An 18,396-nucleotide genomic window follows, 5' to 3' on the forward strand; every position below is an offset into this window, starting at 1 on the left:
CAGAGACAAAGAGAAAATCCTGAAAGCAGCTCGGGAGAAGAGATATGTAACCTACAATGGTAGAAACATTAGATTGGCAACAGACCTATCCACAGAGACCTGGCAGGCCAGAAAGGACTGGCAAGATATCTTCAGAGCACTAAACGAGAAAAATATGCAGCCAAGAATACTATATCCAGCTAGGCTATCATTGAAAATAGAAGGAGAGATCAAAAGCTTCCAGAACAAACAAAAACTAAAGGAATTTGCAAACACGAAACCAGCCCTCCAAGAAATATTAAAAGGGGTCCTCTAAGCAAAGAGAGAACCTAAAAGCAGCAAAGAGCAGAAACGAACACAGACAACAGACAGTTAACAGTCACCTTACAGGTAATACAATGGCACTAAATTCATACCTTTCAATAGTTACCCTGAATGTAAATGGGCTAAATGCCCCAATCAAAAGACACAGGCTATCAGATTGGATTAAAAAACAAGACCCATCAATATGCTGTCTGCAAGAGACTCATTTTAGACCCAAAGACACCCCCAGATTGAAAGTGAGGGGGTGGAAAACCATTTACCATGCTAATGGACACCAAAAGAAAGCTGGGGTGGCAATCCTTATATCAGACAAAGTAGATTTTAAAACAAAGACTGTAATAAGAGATGAGGAAGGACACTATATCCTACTTAAAGGGTCTATCCAACAAGAAGATCTAACAATTGTAAATATCTATGCCCCGAACATGGGAGCAGCCAATTATATAAGGCAATTAATAACAAAAGCAAAGAAACACATTGACAACAATACAATAATAGTGGGGGACTTTAACACCCCCCTGACTGAAATGGACAGATCATCTAAGCAAAAGATCAACAAGGAAATAAAGACTTTAAATGACACACTGGACCAAATGGACTTCACAGACATATTCAGAACATTCCATCCCAAAGCAACGGAATATACATTCTTCTCTAGTGCCCATGGAACATTCTCCAGAATTGATCACATCCTAGGTCACAAATCAGGTCTCAACCAGTACCAAAAGATTGGGATCATTCCCTGCATATTTTCAGACCAGAATGCTTTGAAACTAGAACTCAACCACAAGCGGAAAGTCGGAAAGAACTCAAATACATGGAGGCTAAAGAGCATCCTACTAAAGAATGAATGGGTCAACCAGGAAATTAAAGAAGAATTAAAAAAATTCATGGAAACCAATGAAAATGAAAACACAACTATTCAAAATCTTTGGGATACAGCAAAGGCAGTCCTGAGAGGAAAGTATATAGCAATACAAGCCTGTCTCAAGAAACAAGAAAGGTCTCAAATACACAACCTAACCCTACACCTAAAGGAGCTAGAGAAAGAACAGCAAATAAAGCCTAAACCCAGCAGGAGAAGAGAAATCATCAAGATCAGAGCAGAAATCAATGAACTAGAAACCAAAAGAACAGTAGAACAGATCAACGAAACTAGGAGCTGGTTCTTTGAAAGAATTCACAAGATTGATAAACCCCTGGCCAGACTGATCAAAAAGAAAAGAGAAATGACCCAAATCAACAAAATCATGAATGAAAGAGGAGAGATCACAACCAACACCAAAAAAATACAAACAATTATAAGAACATATTATGAGCAACTCTATGCCAGCAAATTAGATAACCTGGAAGAAATAGGTGCATTCCTAGAGATGTATCAACTACCAAAATTGAACCAGGAAGAAATAGAAAACCTGAACAGACCTATAACCACTAAGGAAATTGAAGCAGTCATCAAAAATCTCCCAAGAAAGAAAAGCCCAGGGCCAGATGGCTTCCCAGGGGAATTCTATCAGACATTTCAAGAAGAATTAATACCTATTCTCCTGAAACTGTTCCAAAAAATAGAAATGGAAGGGAAACTTCCAAACTCGTTTTATGAGGCCACCATTACCTTGATCCCAAAACCAGACAAAGACCCCATCAAAAAAGAGAATTACAGACCAATATCCTTGATGAACATGGATGCAAAAATTCTCACCAAAATACTAGCCAATAGGATCCAACAGTACATTAAAAGGATTATTCACCATGACCAAGTGGGATTTATTCCTGGGCTGCAAGGCTGGTTCAACATCCGCAAATCAATCAACGTGATACAATACATTAACAAAAGAAAGAACAAAAATCATATGATCCTCTCAATAGATGCAGAAAAAGCATTTGACAAAGTACAACATCCTTTCTTGATCAAAACTCTTCAGAGTATAGGGATAGAGGGTACATACCTCAATATCATAAAAGCCATCTATGAAAAACCTACAGCGAATATCATTCTCAATGGGGAAAGGCTGAGAGCCTTTCCCCTAAGGTCAGGAACGCGGCAGGGATGTCCACTATCACCACTGCTATTCAACATAGTATTAGAATTCCTAGCCACAGCAATCAGACAACAAAAAGAAATCAAAGGCATCCGAATCGGCAAAGAGGAAGTCAAACTCTCACTCTTTGCAGATGATATGATATTGTATGTGGAAAACCCAAAAGTCTCCACCCCAAAACTGCTAGAACTCATACAGGAATTCAGTAAAGTAGCAGGATATAAAATCAATGCACAGAAATCAGTGGCATTCCTATACACCAACAACAAGACAGAAGAGAGACAAATCAAGGAGTCTATCCCATTTACAATTGCACCCAAAACCATTAGATACCTAGGAATAAATCTAACCAAAGAGGCAAAGGATCTGTACTCAGAAAACTATAAAATACTCAGGAAAGAAATTGAAGAAGACACAAAGAAATGGAAAAACGTTCCATGCTCATGGATTGGGAGAATCAACATTGTGAAGATGTCAATGCTACCTAGAGCAATCTACACATTCAATGCAATCCCCATCAAAATACCATCCACTTTTTTCAAAGAAATGGAACAAATAATCCTAAAATTTGTATGGAACCAGAAGAGACCCAGAATAGCCAGAGGAATACTGAAAAAGAAAAGCAAAGCTGGCGGCATCCCAATTCCGGACTTCCAGCTCTATTACAAAGCTGTCATCATCAAGACAGTATGGTACTGGCACAAAAACAGACACATAGATCAATGGAACAGAATCGAGAGCCCAGAAATGGACCCTCAACTCTATGGTCAACTTATTTTTGACAAAGCAGGAAAGAATGTCCAATGGCAAAAAGACAGTCTCTTCAACAAATGGTGTTGGGAAAATTGGACAGCCACATGCAGAAGAATGAAACTGGACCATTTCCTTACACCACACACAAAAATAGACTCCAAATGGTTGAAAGACCTAAACGTGAGACAGGAGTCCATCCAAATCCTAAAGGAGAACACAGGTAGCAACCTTTTCGACCTTAGCCGCAGCAACTTCTTCCTAGAAACATCGCCAAAGGCACGGGAAGCCAGGGCAAAAATGAACTATTGGGATTTCATCAAGATAAAAAGCTTTTGCACAGCAAAAGAAACAGTCCACAAAACCAAAAGACAACCGACAGAATGGGAGAAAATATTTGCAAATGACATATCAGATAAAGGGCTAGTATCCAAAATCTATAAAGAACTTCTCAAACTCAACACCCAAAGAACAAATAATCCAATCAGGAAATGGGCAGAAGACATGAACAGACATTTCTCCAAAGAAGACATCCAAATGGCCAACAGGCACATGAAAAAGTGCTCAACATCGCTCGGCATCAGGGAAATCCAAATCAAAACCTCAATGAGATACCACCTCACACCCGTCAGAATGGCTAAAATTAACAAGTCAGGGAACAACAGATGTTGGCGGGGATGTGGAGAAAGGGGAACCCTCCTACACTGTTGGTGGGAATGCAAGCTGGTGCAACCCCTCTGGAAAACAGTATGGAGGTTCCTCAAACAGTTGAAATTAGAGCTACCGTTCGATCCAGCAATTGCACTACTGGGTATTTACCCCAAAGATACAAATGTAGTGATCCGAAGGGGTACGTGTACCCCAATGTTTATAGCAGCAATGTCCACAATAGCCAAACTGTGGAAAGAGCCAAGATGCCCATCGACAGATGAATGGATAAAGAAGAGGTGGTATATATACACAATGGAATATTATGCAGCCATCAAAAGGAATGAGATCTTGCCATTTGCAACGACGTGGATGGAACTGGAGGGTGTTATGCTGAGTGAAATAAGTCAATCAGAGAAAGACATGTATCACATGACCTCACTGATATGAGGAATTCTTAATCTCAGGAAACAAACTGAGTGTTACTGGAGTCGTTGGGGGTGGGAGGGATGGGGTGGTTGGGTGATAGACATTGGGGAGGGTATGTGCTACAGTGAGTGCTGTGAATTGTGCAAGACTGTTGAATCATAGATCTGTACTTCTGAAACAAATAACGCAACATATTTTAAGAAAAAAGAAAAAGAAGATAACAGGAGAGGAAGAAAAGGGGAGTATGTCAGAGGGGGAGACGAACCATGAGAGATGATGGACTCTGAAAAACAAACTGAAGGTTCTAGAGGGGAGGGGGGTGGGGGGATGGGTTAGCCTGGTGATGGGTATTGAGGAGGGCACGTTCTGCATGGAGCACTGGGTGTTATGAACAAACAATGAATCATGGAACACTGCATCAAAAACTAATGATGTAATATATGGTGATTAACATAACAATAAAAAAATTAAAAAAAAATAAATGCAATGGAAAGGCAAAGAACTGGAATACCAAATTAATTCTGAAAAAGAATAAAATGTAATAAATTCAGCTGTCTTATTTCAAGACTTATCATATAGCCACAGTAATCAAGATTAAGTGGTTTTGATGGGGGGACACACGTATAGGTCAGTGGGACAGAACAGAGAACCCAGAAATCACTTATATAAATATGCCCAACTAGATTTTGACAAAAAAAGTAAAAGAAAGTCAATAGAGGAAAGGCAGTCTTTTTAACAAATGGTGATGGAACAAGTAGACAGCCTCAGGCAAAAAACTGAAACTCAACCAAAGTCTTATACCTGATACAGAAAATAAGTAAAAATGGATCACAAACTTAAATGTAAAATATAAAATTATAAAACAACTCATTAAAAAGAAAATCTTTGAAACCTAAGGCCAGGCAGAGAGCTTTTAAACTTGACATCAAAGCTCTATTCATAAAAGGAAAAACTGATAAATTAGACTCCAACAAAATTTTAAAAAGTTTGCCGTATGAGAGACCCCTTGAAGAGGATGAAAAGACAAACGACAGGCTGGAAGAAAATATTGGCAAACCTGTTGGTTCAAAACCCTCTTGGGAGCTTTCCAGATGAAATCTGTCACTGGACCCCTTACAGGAAGGGCAGGGAAAGACTGAAGAAAGAGGCAGTCCACTCCAGGTTGTAAGTGGCAGTTTTAAGACGTAAAGGAAACTTACATAGGACGCTGGTCTTGGGCTACAGCAGGACTAATGGATCCCCTCCCCTGCCCTTCAGAATCTGAGTTTACAGAGACCTTAATTGGGTTCAGTCGTGTATACCTTGCAGGTGTTTTCAATACCACATCACTCTCTTAAGCCTATGTTCTCGGAGCAGCCTCTGGCAGTGGGAAAGATAAGCAGAACCCACAGCCCAAGGACAGGGAGGAGTGAGGGTGCCTCCAAATGCTCAGGTCCGGTTCACAAGTCACTTGGCAGTCACTAACCTCTCCCAATAAAACCATATATCTGACAAGTGACTAGTATCTAGAATATATAAAGAACTCTCAAAACTAAACAGTAAAATAATCTAATTAGAAAACAGGCAAAAGACACGAAAAGATATTTCAAAAAGAGGATATTCAGATGGCAAAAAAAGATGTTCCATGTAACTGGCCATTAGGGAAATAAAAATGAAAATCACAATGTGCTATCACTACAAACCTAACCCAATGACTAAAATAAAAAAATAATGGCAATACTAAATGCTAGAGAGGTTGGGGAGAAACTGGATCACCACCGTATTGATGGTGGAAATGTAAAATGGTGCAGTCACTCTGGAAAGCAACGTGGCAGTTTCTTATAAAACCAACATGTAACCATCATAGCAATTGCAATCCAGCAATTGCACTCCTGGATTTTTATTCCATAAACATAAATGAATATTTATGTTCACATTAAAACCTGTGCATGTATGTCTGTAGCAGGTTTATTTGTAATAAGCAAAAACTGGAAACACCCAAAATGTCCTTCAATGGGTGAATGGTTAAAATAATAGTGGTATATCCACATCATGAAATATTATTTAGCAATCAAAAAGATCAAACTATTAATACACATAACAACTTGGAAGAATCTTCAGAGAATTATCGTGAGTGATAAAAGCCAATTCCCAAAAGTTATTTATTGCATGATTCCACATATGTAACATTTGTGACAAAATTATGGAAATGAAGAATGGATTAGTGGTTGCCAGGAGTTGAGGAGTAGCACAAGAAAATGGGTGTGGCTGTAAAAAATAAAATGAAGAGTCCTGTGATGGCAATGACATTCTCTATCCTGGCTAGATATCAATATCCTGTGGTGATACTGTGCTATAGTTGTTTTTTTTAATTTTATTTTATTATGCTTTGTTAGTCACCATATATTACACCATTAGTTTCTGATGTAGTGTTCCATGATTCATTGTTCGTGTATAACACCTAGTGCCCCATTCAATACGTGCCCAGCCCCGGGCTAACCCATCCCCCCAACCCCCTCCCCTCTAAAACCCTCAGTTTGTTTTTCGGAGTCCATAGTCTCTCACGGTTCGTCTCCCTCTCTGATTTCCCCCCCTTCATTCTTCCCCTCCTGCTATCTTCTTCTTTTTTTTTAAGATTTTATTTATTTATTTGAGAGAGAGAGAATGAGAGAGATAGAGACACGACAGGGAAGAGGGTCAGAGGGAGAAGCAGACTCCCTGCTGAGCAGGGAGCCCGATGCGGGACTCGATCCCAGGACTCCAGGATCATGACCTGAGCTGAAGGCAGTCGCTTAACCAACTGAGCCACCCAGGCGCCCCTCTTCTTTTTTTTTTTTTAACATTTAGTGTATTATTTGTTTCAGAGGTACAGGTCTGTGATTCATCAGTCTTACACAATTCACAGAACTCACCATAGCACCTACCCTCCCCAATGTCTATCACCCAGCCACCCCATCCGTCCCACCCCCACCACTCCAGCAACCCTCCGTTTGTTTCCTGAGATTAAGACTTCCTCATATCAATACTGTGCTATAGTTTTGCAAAATATTACCAGTAGAGAAAACTGACCAAAGGGTACCTTGGATCTTCCTGTATTCTTTTTTACTATGTGTGAATCTATAATTATCTTCAAATTTTTTTAACGATTTATGTATTTATTTGAGAGAGAGAGAGTGTGGGAGGGGAGGGGCAGAGGGAGAGACTGTCCAAGCCGACTCTTGCTGAGCGTGGAGCGGACATGGGGCTCGATCTCGTGAGCCATGAGATCAGGACCCAAACAGAATCCAAGAATCTGAATCCACCAACTGAGCCACTCAGGTGCCTCTATCTTAAAAAAAAAAAAAAAAAAAATTAAGCTTAGTTTAAAAAATGTTGAGCAAGGGAGAAAAGCCACGTTCCTGCATTTTAAAAATATGAACAGTTTCTGGAGGAAAGTGAAGATTGAATTGGCGAGAAAGTCCTGGTGGAATTTCTAGGTCCCTCTGAGACTGGGGATCATGCATTTATAATGACAGCAATCTGCTCAGCTGTGTTGCCTTCATCACCTGTGCTCCACTGTCTGGGTGTAGGAATAGAGAAAGCAGGTGGTTGGGCTTATTCAGGATACAGGTGTCACCCAACAGGTGCCACAACAACAAGAAAGGAAGGAGAACTTTTCTGAAATCTATCTCTGTCCTTTCCATGCTCACTGCTGCCGCCTCTGCTCAAAATCATGATCTCACTCTCTGAGCTCTGGCCAGCACCCCCTCACTCTCCCTACTGTCACCATTTTCCCCATCCCACCACTTGATCCGCTGCTAGAGAGAGGCTCAGGAAAAAGTAAACTGACCCAGGTTTTGCCCTGCTTAAAACCCCCTGGTAGTTCGCCATTACCTGGGGAACACTTTATCAGAAGTGCAAACTAGGCTTTGGCCCTTCGGAATTTACACCCCACTTCCTCTTCCAGGCCCTGCCCACTGGTTACCAGGCACACAGACCCCCTCAGCATCCCCAAGCTCTTCCCTCAGTTATTCCCTCACCAGCCTTGTTATTTAGACAGCCTGCCCTTCAAATGCTTGGGTGTTGAAAATCAAAGCCTCTTACAACTATGTCCCCAGAGGCCCTGATATGTAAGTCCATTGTATTAGTCAGGGTTCTCCAGAGAAACAGAAATAGGGTGTCTATGTGTGTGGATGTGGGTGTATGTACACAGAAAGAAAGAGAGATTTGTTTTAAGGAATTGGCTCAAGCATTTATGGAGGAGGCTGGCAAGTATGAAATCTACAGGACAAACTAGCAGCTTGGAGATCCAGAAGAGCTGATGTTGCAACTCGGGTATGAAGGCAGAAGGAAGGCTGATTCCTTCTTCCCTGGGGGCCTCAGCTGATTGGATGAGGCTTGTTCTCATTATGGAAGGTAACTGCTTTCTTCAAAGTTTATTGATTTAAGTGTGGATCTTTTCTAAAACATACCTTCACAATGACATCTAGACTGTGTTTGGCTAAATAGCTGGAAGCTGTGGCCTGGCCAAGTTGACACATGAAACTAACACATCCATGGTAGCTAGAGTAACCAGGTACTAATTCTTCTAACTGAAGCTATTAGTAACTTCTGGAACAATAGACATAATCTAGAACTGTCTCTGGCAAATTAGGATACAAGGTCATTCCCATTATAGTGCTATTACAGTATGCTTTGATATCCCCAAGGGAGTTTCTCCGCATCTCTGCGTCCCCAGAAGAAGTTGATGTCCTGCATATTGTTGTGTTTGGTAAATGTTGACCACCTCTCTTGGCCCATCCTGGTTTACATTTATCTCTGTGGTCAGTCCTCACCATGCTGTCCATTCAGCTACATTCTCCTCATCCATCTGAGATCTCCCAGACACATATAACGAAGAATGGATTCTGCTAAGCTCTGCTAAGACACATGTGAAATGTCTCCAATGGAATATTATTAAAAAACAATGAGAGAAGACATAATTATCCTACACATACTCAGGTCACGCACTCAGGTTCAAGGATAGCTGCCATTGGGCTGATGGCCACTATACTCAGGCCCCTGCTCTGCTGGTCTGAGTATTGTAGTGAGTCTCTCAGACCTTTAAAGTGGGGTCCCTTTGTCCTGTTTTGGTGTTACGGCTAGGCTTGCCCAGTCCTTAGAATGTTCCAGCTCCTCTTCTTCCAGTTTCTTTGCAAGGGGAGTCCCCACAACTAAGAATATTTGAAGAATCCAAGTTAAAAATGGGCAAAAAACTTGAACGGACATCTCACCAAAGGAGGTAGATAGCAAATAAGTATATGAAAAGATGCTCTACATCATATGTCACCAAAGAATTGCAAATTAAAATAACATATTACTACATACCTTTTGGAATGGCCCAAATGCAAAACGCTTGGTATATCTTGGCATAAGGAGCTAATAATCACTGATATTTCAATCTAAAAGAACTGAAATTTTATGTCCATGCAAAAACCTGCACACAGATGTTCATAGCAATTTTATTCATAATTACAAAAATAAACAAGATGTCCTTCAATAGGTGAAAGAGTAAATAAACTGTGATACATCCAGGCAACAGAATGTTACTCAGTGCTAGAAAGAAATGAGCTATCAAATCGTAAAAAGACATTGAGAAACATTACATGCTTATTACTACATAATTCCAGCTCTATGGCAGTCTGGAAAAGGCAAAACTATGAAGACAATAAAATGATCAGTGGTTGCCAAGGGTTAGGGGGAAGAGGAGGTGAACAGCAGGAGCACAGATTTTGAGGGCAGTTCAACTATTATGTATGATACTTTAGTGGTGGATACATGTTATTATATGTTTATTAAACCATAGAATGTGATCAAGCCTGCTGTAAGCAATGGACTTTGGGTGATAGGATGTCTCAGTGTATATTCATTGATTACAGCAAACATACTGCTCTAGTGTGGAGTGCTGATAGTGGAGAGGGCTGTGCATGTGTGGGAATGGTGAATATGTGGGAACTCTAATTTCCACTCCATTTTGCTCTGAACCTGAAAGTACCCTAAAAATATAGCCTATTAAAAATAGTAATTCTTACTCTAATAAGGATGAATATGTATATATGTGAAAGGTGGGAAAAGTTTTTAAAAACATAGAACAAAAAAAGCACATTAAAGGCATAAAAATGGAAAAATATAAATAATAAAACCAGAACCATCGGTGATCTAGGATTTAGACAAAGAAAAAAAAATTGTGATCAGTCTTTAAGAATAGCTAGACTGAATAAGGTAGTTAAAAAAAAAATAAAAGAATGGAAAATGCAGCAAAAAACCCTAAGGGACCTACATAGTATGATTTAAAAAAAATACAAGTTCAAATACATGTAGAGCCACAGACAGAAAAGAGTGGTTGAAATTTTACCAAAACTGATGAATGACAATAACGTATAGATTCAAAAAATTCTAAAACACCAAGCATAAGAAATGTATTAAACACCACACCTAAACACATCATAGCAACATTGCTAAAAAGACAAACACAAATCGAAATCCTAAAAGCAGCCAGAAAAGAAGACATATTATGTTCATAGAAAAACAATAAGTAATGAGAAGTGACTTTAGCAGAAACTCTGGAAGCCAGAGGAGGACAAAGGAGTGATATTTTTAAGGTATTGAGAGAAAAATAAGAACTGACCTAGAATTCTGTACCCGGTGAAAACATCCCCTAAAAGGAAAAATAAAATAAAGATGGATTTCCAACCTTCTCTCAAAAAAGGGGGTGATAGTTGTCATCAACAGACCAACAGCTAAAGAAATTCTTAAGAGAATCCTTGATGTAGAAAAAAAATTTCAGAAAGAAGAGACACAGCAAAGATAAATATTTTGATAAACCCAAATGATGCCTGAGTGTATCTAGCAATGATTACATCTCATCTTTTTGAAAATATATGGAGAAAAAAATAATAAAAGGTGGGAAATAAAGTGATAAATGAATTTAAAGTGTTTTTAAGGTCCTGGCCTTGTCTTGGGCATAGTAAAAATACTATTTCTATTTTTAGGGTATTTCCTTTAAGAAGTTGGAGAGTATAAGAATGCATAACCGACAAGTTAACAGAGATATAATACTGAATAACAAAGCTTATTTTAACTACAAAGAAGGCAAAGAGGGATATAATTAACCTAGAACAAGAGGAATAAACAGAAAAAAGTAGTAAGGTTATAGATCTAAGCCAAATACATCATCAATTACATTGAATGTGAATGGACTAAACACTTCAATTAAAGATTTAAGAGGGTATGTGCTATGGTGAACGCTGTGAATTGTGTAAGACTGATGAATCACAGATCTGTGCCCCTGAAACAAATAGTACATTATATGTTAGTAAAAATTTAAAAAAAAAGGATTTAAGATACTATAATAACTTAAACACACACACACTTACACTGAACTTCCATCTGCTTACAAATGCCAGACCTTTAGTACAAGAACACAGAAAAGTTGAAAGTAAGGAATGGAAATTTGTCAATTTTCTTCAAGTTTGTTTTTGGATTCAATGCAGTCTCAGTTAAAATCTCAAGACGATTTCTGTGGAAGTGGGATGTTGATTTAAAATTTATGTGTGAATGCAAAGGACGTGTTTACCCTACCAGGTATCAAGACTGTCCACAAAGCCACGGTAACTAAGATAGAGTGGTATGTGCCAAATGGACATACGGGTCAACAGAACCAAATATGAAAAGGGGCCAACACATTCAAGATACTAGATTTAAGACAAATGTGACACTGCAATTTTGATGGCAAAAGGACTTTTTTTTTTCCTATGGGTGATGCTAGGATAATCAAAGATGTGTGTTTTTGAAAGTGTTTTTAACCTCTATTTCACATCATACTCAAAAATCAACTCCAGGAAGGGTATAGATATAAATGTGAAAGGCAAAACAAAGGGCAACCAAGAAAAACAAAGAACACAGAGAATACCTCCCTGGCCTGCGTTAGGCAAAGCTTTCAGAACGGCACATGCCAAATTGAGGATCACGGAAAAGTTGATATGTGAACCTTCATTACAATGAAGAATTTCTGTTCGTCAGAAGATCGCAGAAAGGGAATGAGAAGGCAAGCCACAGTGTGGAAGAGACACATTTCACAAAAGCATACCTAAGGGCTCAATCTCATTACTCATCAGGAAATGCAAGTTAAAGCCACAAGTAGGTACACTACATTCCCACTAGAAGAGCTGAAATTAAAATAATCTGACAGCACTAGTGCCAGTGAGGATGTGGGAACAATTGCAACTCCCAAACATCACAAATAAAGTACATAAATCACTACCACCGTTTCTGAAAACTTTTAGCAGTATCTACCTCAGGTCACACAGTTGCATACCCATGGCCCAGCACTCCAACAGAAAGGCACACATCAATTCACCCCAGCACTCCAACAGAAAGGCACACATCATGCACAAAAAAATGTCCACAGGAACACGATTTGTAATAATTCAAAATGAAAACAGACCAAAAGTCTGTCACCAGTAAAATACATACATTGTGATGTTCACACAGTGAAATCCTCAATAGCAATGAAAATGAACTTCACGCAGAAACGTAGGTAAGTCTCTAAAGCCAAGGTCAAATAAAAAAAAAAAAACGGACAAAAAATAATTGATTCTAAATATAAGTATTTCAAATGTATATGAAATTAATCAGTGGTTATAGAACTGGTCATGACTACCCTTGGTGTTCTGGAGGTTTCAGACAGGAAGGTGATAATGTTCTATTCTTATTTTGGTTGGTGGCTACACAGGAGCACTCAGCTTATTAAAATGAATACTGTATGGCTACAGTTGGTGCATTTTTCTGCATGTATTTTATGATTTTTGAAAGTATATTTAAAAACTGTGGCCTCATCGTCAGGCCCTTTGCAACCCTGTTTCCTGCCCTACACTTGCTCTGAGTCAGCCACTGATGCTGGTACTAGGGGCTTTATTCCAAGATTTCTTATTTCATCCTTTGAGATGGGACTGCTGCCCGCATTGTATAGATTTCAGAGATGTGGAAGCTGATGTTTGGAGGGGTTAAGTGACTTACTCATGGTCATATAGCTAGAAAGTAGTAGAACCTGACTTTAAAAGCACACCTTTCGGATTCCAATACACTGCCTTTATATTCTTAGGGGAGCCATTCAGAAGACTGGCCTCCACCAACCAAGTTAGTTGTGCAGGGTAGTCACCCTGCCTCCTCTGTGAAAAGGCAGATGAGTTTTTTTTCTCACATACCACTTACTCCACTCTGCCTACCTTTCCCCACAAGCTTACAACCCAGGGCTGAGCCCCACATCTTGGGAAGTGACCCTCTGTCTGATGGTGTCTCACATCTACACCTCCTGAACACACAGGCCAATTCAGGGTGGAAAGAGCACAGGTTTATTTAGACTGATAGACGAGTAGGATCACCTTGAGCAAACCACCTAATTATTCTGAGTCTCATTTTCCTCATTTGTCAGAAAGGGATTTCTTAATTTTCCAAGTAAGAAATGAATTAATTCTCCTGGGACACGATAGGCATATAACCCATGTGAATCCCTTTGCTTTCCTTTCTGGACCCCGCTGTATTAAATAAATATCTTTTTATCTCTCCATCTTTGCCACACCTCCATCCCCATCCCCCATCCTTCTCCATCCTGCTCTGGGCCCCGGGGGGTTGGTCAGAGCGAATGGCCTCGGTGGGCTCCCTGTCCTCTGCTCTTGTGACTGGCAGGAGATTGGAGGGAGTGGGGAAGAGAGTTCAGAGAATGGGCTCCCTGAGCTCCCTCCTTGTGGGATCGCCATCAGTGGCTCCTTCTCTGGGAAGGGACCGGCAGCCCTTTCCAACCTCCTCTCTGGCAGTGAGAATTCATGCCCCCTCCTACCAGCCTTTCTGGCTGTGAGGGCTTAAGGGATGCTACTGGTTCTGTTCCCAGGCATCCTCACTCTCCTGCGGCTTTCCCTGACCTGTGGCAAGTGTCCATCGTTCTGAATAGTTCCTCTCCCCAAATCCCTCCGTCTCAGTGTGCCCCCTCTCACTTGGCAGGCAGGATCCATGTTGATCCAGCTGCCTGCTCTGTCATTTCCTCCCACATGTGAGAAGCATCTTCTCCATGAGGTAATGTAGCTTGTCCAGACCACAAGTTGCTGACTGAGGACGACGTGGCTATTGTGAGCTTCAGACCGAAGAAAGTGGCAGAAGCTAAAAAAGAGGCACAGAGTAAAAGTAAAACTATCTCAGCACGTGTACTTTCAGTCGCTCCAAATTTATGCATTTATTTTTCCCACAAAATGTGAGGAAGTTGAGTCTTACCTCGGAAGCAAAAGGCTGTCATGCCAGGAGGCCCCTGAAGGTCTGAGGCTTTATGGAACATATCCCGAGGCCTCACCAGTGCCTCTAGCAGCTTTGGAGCTTCTCCTGCCCCAGAGCCTGCTTCTGCTCATCTGCACCTCATTCTGAGCACACCTGGAAGTCAGGTGCAGCGAGGACATGGGCTGACCAGCTCACAACCACAGCATGTCCCTCCAGGACGCCAGGCTGGTTTTCATTTGTTTTCTGGGAACACTCAGAATTATTGCCTGAGTGGGTCTCAGGAGCACTCCCTGCCGACACTCCCAGCTCCCTGGGGACAGGAGTGGTGGCATTCAGCAAGCATCCCCGTGCTAAGGGTGGAAGTGCAAACGCTGTTTCTCTTTGCCCCGGCAGGTAATTCCACCACCTGCCCAAGTGGGAAGGACATGAACACTTTGGAGGACATGGTTGGCTAACAGAGCCTTGAAGTTCCCGCCGAGAAGTGCGACGCTGCAGGTATGCTGATCACCCCCAGAGCTGCCATGTGTGAGAGGTTATTTGTGCAGGCACCTTACCTGCATCATCACTGATCCTCACCTCAGCTCAGGACCCAGGATTCACTGTGGGTGAGGGGACACAGTGGAGGTTTGGAGGTGATGGTGGTGGGACTGGGGATACCCATCAGGTGAGTGACAAAAATCAGATTTTAGGGGTGCCTGGGTGGCTCAGTCAATTAAGCGTCTGCCTTCGGCTCAGGTCATGACCTCGGGGTTCTGGGATCCAGCCCTGCTTTGGGCTCCCTGCTGAGCAGGGAGTCTGCTTCTTCCTCTGTCTCCCCCACTGCTCATGCTCACTCACTCTCACTCTCCCTCTAATAAATAAAATAGAGTCTTAAAAAAACACAGATTTTAAACCAGATCTATCTGATGCCCAGTTTGCCCCTATTGTATGAGCATAAGACCACTCATCTGGCTCTACTTAATGCAGAAGAAAGTAATTTGACCTCCACGAAGCGAAGGTAAGTAAGTATGGCCAGCCAGCGCTGGCCTTTGGGATCTGTGCAGGTTTCACAAGAGGCTCAGATGTCAGAAACAGGGAGCTTATCAATTGGGAAAACTTCACTCTATGGATCACAGATAGCACTTGCTCATCATTTCAATCCAAGATCACACAGCTAGAAAATCTAGAACCAAAATGTAAACCAAGTTTCACTTATTTTATTGACACTCAGCCTTTGTCTAGCTTGGGGTCTAGGAGACACCAATCCCTTCTTCCCGAGCCCGCCACCCCAGGAGCCAGACCCAGGAGAACAAAGCAGGTGCAGATAGACTGTAAGCACCACACTGATGCTTACAATGTAAGGTGCTAATACTGGGTCACGAGGAGAAGCTCGGGCTCTGTGCAGACTTCCTCGACATCCTATCCCTTCTCCACTACGTGAGCATGTCATTACGCTGCTCTGAGTCTCGTCATCATCCTCATTAGCTGCCATGGACAATAATGGTAGGAACAAATGAAATGTTACAGGGAAAGCTCTGGCATATGGTAAACACTCGATCCCTTCTGGCTTTCGTTATCATTACTAGTTATAAGATTCTCAAAAAAGACAGAGATAAAGATTACTGTCATCAATCTATGATCGAAGCAGTGAAATTCAAAAAAGTAAAAAAACAATGTGCTCAAGGTATCCTGGTCAATACATGCCAGAAGTAGGATTCCAGCACAGACTTGGCCAGTTTCAATAACCTTGGCCTTGTCGGGGCCACCTTCCTGTGCATTAGGGCATCAGCATCAGCCCGTTTTCCTTGCATCTTGCCGTTCCCCTTGTGCCCTGCCAGTGGGACTTCCCTGCCTCTGGGTAAAACCCCGGGGGGTCCTCACCTGCAATGCATTGCCCACACTCCCTCCTCTGGCTACTGTTCTGTTATGCCTACCGCCCCCTTCCCAGATAAGCATGATTACACCTAAACACTGGCACTGACTTGACAGAATGGGACACAGGAGCCTGACTCCCAGCTCTTCAGGGCACTGGCTTAGAGCTCTTACAAGAGAATTTTAAGAATATACTGGAAGATAGGGGATTGTCTTCCTATATATTCCTATATGGGAATATATTGGGAATATATTGGAAGATTTCCCTGTTTCTGGAAAAAATACATACATATACTCAGCAATATGGCAAGCAATTTTAAAGATTTTATTTATTTATTTGGTGGGGGGGGGAGAGAGAGAGAGAGCGAGCGTGTGCCCGCGAGCAGGGGGAGGGACAGAGTGAGAGGGGGAAAGAATCTCAAGCAGATTCCCCGCTGAGCCCGGAGCCCTAATCGGGTCTCAGTCTCATGACCCTGAGATCATGACCTGAGCAGAAAACAAGAGTCCGACGCTTAACCAACTGAGCCACCCAGGCCCCACTTGGCAAGCAATTTTAGAAGGTTCTCAGACACCTCTCAGATCTACCCAGGGACTTCAGGGGAGGCATTCTTGCTCTGATGGAGAATCCTGAAGTTCTTAGAGCACTCGTCAGGCCCAGAGCTTCCCTTGGCCTGATACACAGTTCACCGTCTGCAGGAAGAGAGGCTTTGGGGAGACAAGGGGAGGAGAGACCCCCCGGAGAAGCAGCCCATCTTGCCATCTTGAGCGAACCTCGCAGACCTTGATGTCCAGCCTGGCTGAGGGCAGTGTCAGTGGGGCAGTTACCTGGCCTAGGTGCTGTGGTTAAGAATGACCCTGTCAGCAAAGGCTAGCCACAGCCGCTGCAGGGGTGCAAAAGCAGATACTCACCCGCACGCCCTGAGGCCGCCAGAGAGGAGGCAGCAGGTGCAGAGGCCGAGGGAAGTGGTGGTGCTGGTGCCACGCACCGTGGGGCAGAGAAGGCCAGCACGTGTTGGGTGGCTGGGGCCGTCAGCGCTCCCTGCCCAGGGAGAACCAGCTGCTCTGACAGGAACATGCGCTACCGAGGCAGACAGACGAGGAAGTGTGAATCCCAGCACTATCACTTACCAGCTTTGGGACCATGCCTTTGTGAGTCTCATTTTCCCTTCCTATAAATTTTGGATCGTACTGTCTACCTTGCAGGGCTGGTCTGACGATGAGACAGCATTTGTATGCAAAGGGTATAATACAATCCCCGCACCACTATACTTGATCAATAAACAGCTGCTGATGTGAATATGATAATGGGTGTTATTTAGGAAGCCATTATGATGCCCTGGAGAATCTTCGAGACTTCTTTGCATATTTGGGGACTTGGGTGGAAAATCAGGAGGATTTCAGAGCAAGTGTTTGGTGGCAGAGGATGGCTCATGGTGCACACACCTGGCCAGAGAGAGGCCACCTCGTGGGAGACACATGTCCCTCCACAGCAGCTGATGGCACCGCGTCACTTGGCTGATTGTTGCCTTGAGATTACGCACTGGGCAGGGCAGCCCTGAAGCAGCCTCTTTCCTCCCCTAGATTCCTTTTTGCACTTCTGGCGAGCAGGACTTTCTCTGTTTGCCTTGCCCGAGTGCATGGCTGCGTGCTTTTCAGAACTTTGTATGCATGCGACTGAACTGATGAGTGTGCATGGATGGACCCCCGTGTCTGTGTGTGAGCAGTGTGCAGGTGTACATGTGCTCAGGTATATTTCTTTTGTGAGTTGAGAAGTCTTGGTGTTGGTGAATAGTTTGTTTTCCTCTCAGTTTGGAGACTTGGTTTCCCTGGCAACTGTATGCTTGAATTGCCAGCAACTGAACCCTCCTTGAGACACCTTTGTTCGCTCACCCTGGTGCCCCCTCTCCCAGATCCTGGCCATTGGACATTGCAGATTTCCATAGCAGGAGTTTTTCCTGCTGTGGAGAGAACCTCTCCTCTCCCTGGGGCTCAGCACCCAAGGTCAAGTTGGGAGGTGAAAGAATGAAAGCTGGAGGGAGGGTCTGACTGATAACACTGACAACTGTCCCCTCCTCCTTTGAAGGAGGTTACTGTTAGCTCACCTGATTTA

This window comes from Zalophus californianus, chromosome 15 (genome assembly GCF_009762305.2).
Source record: "Zalophus californianus isolate mZalCal1 chromosome 15, mZalCal1.pri.v2, whole genome shotgun sequence".
Taxonomy (NCBI): Eukaryota; Metazoa; Chordata; class Mammalia; order Carnivora; family Otariidae; genus Zalophus; species Zalophus californianus.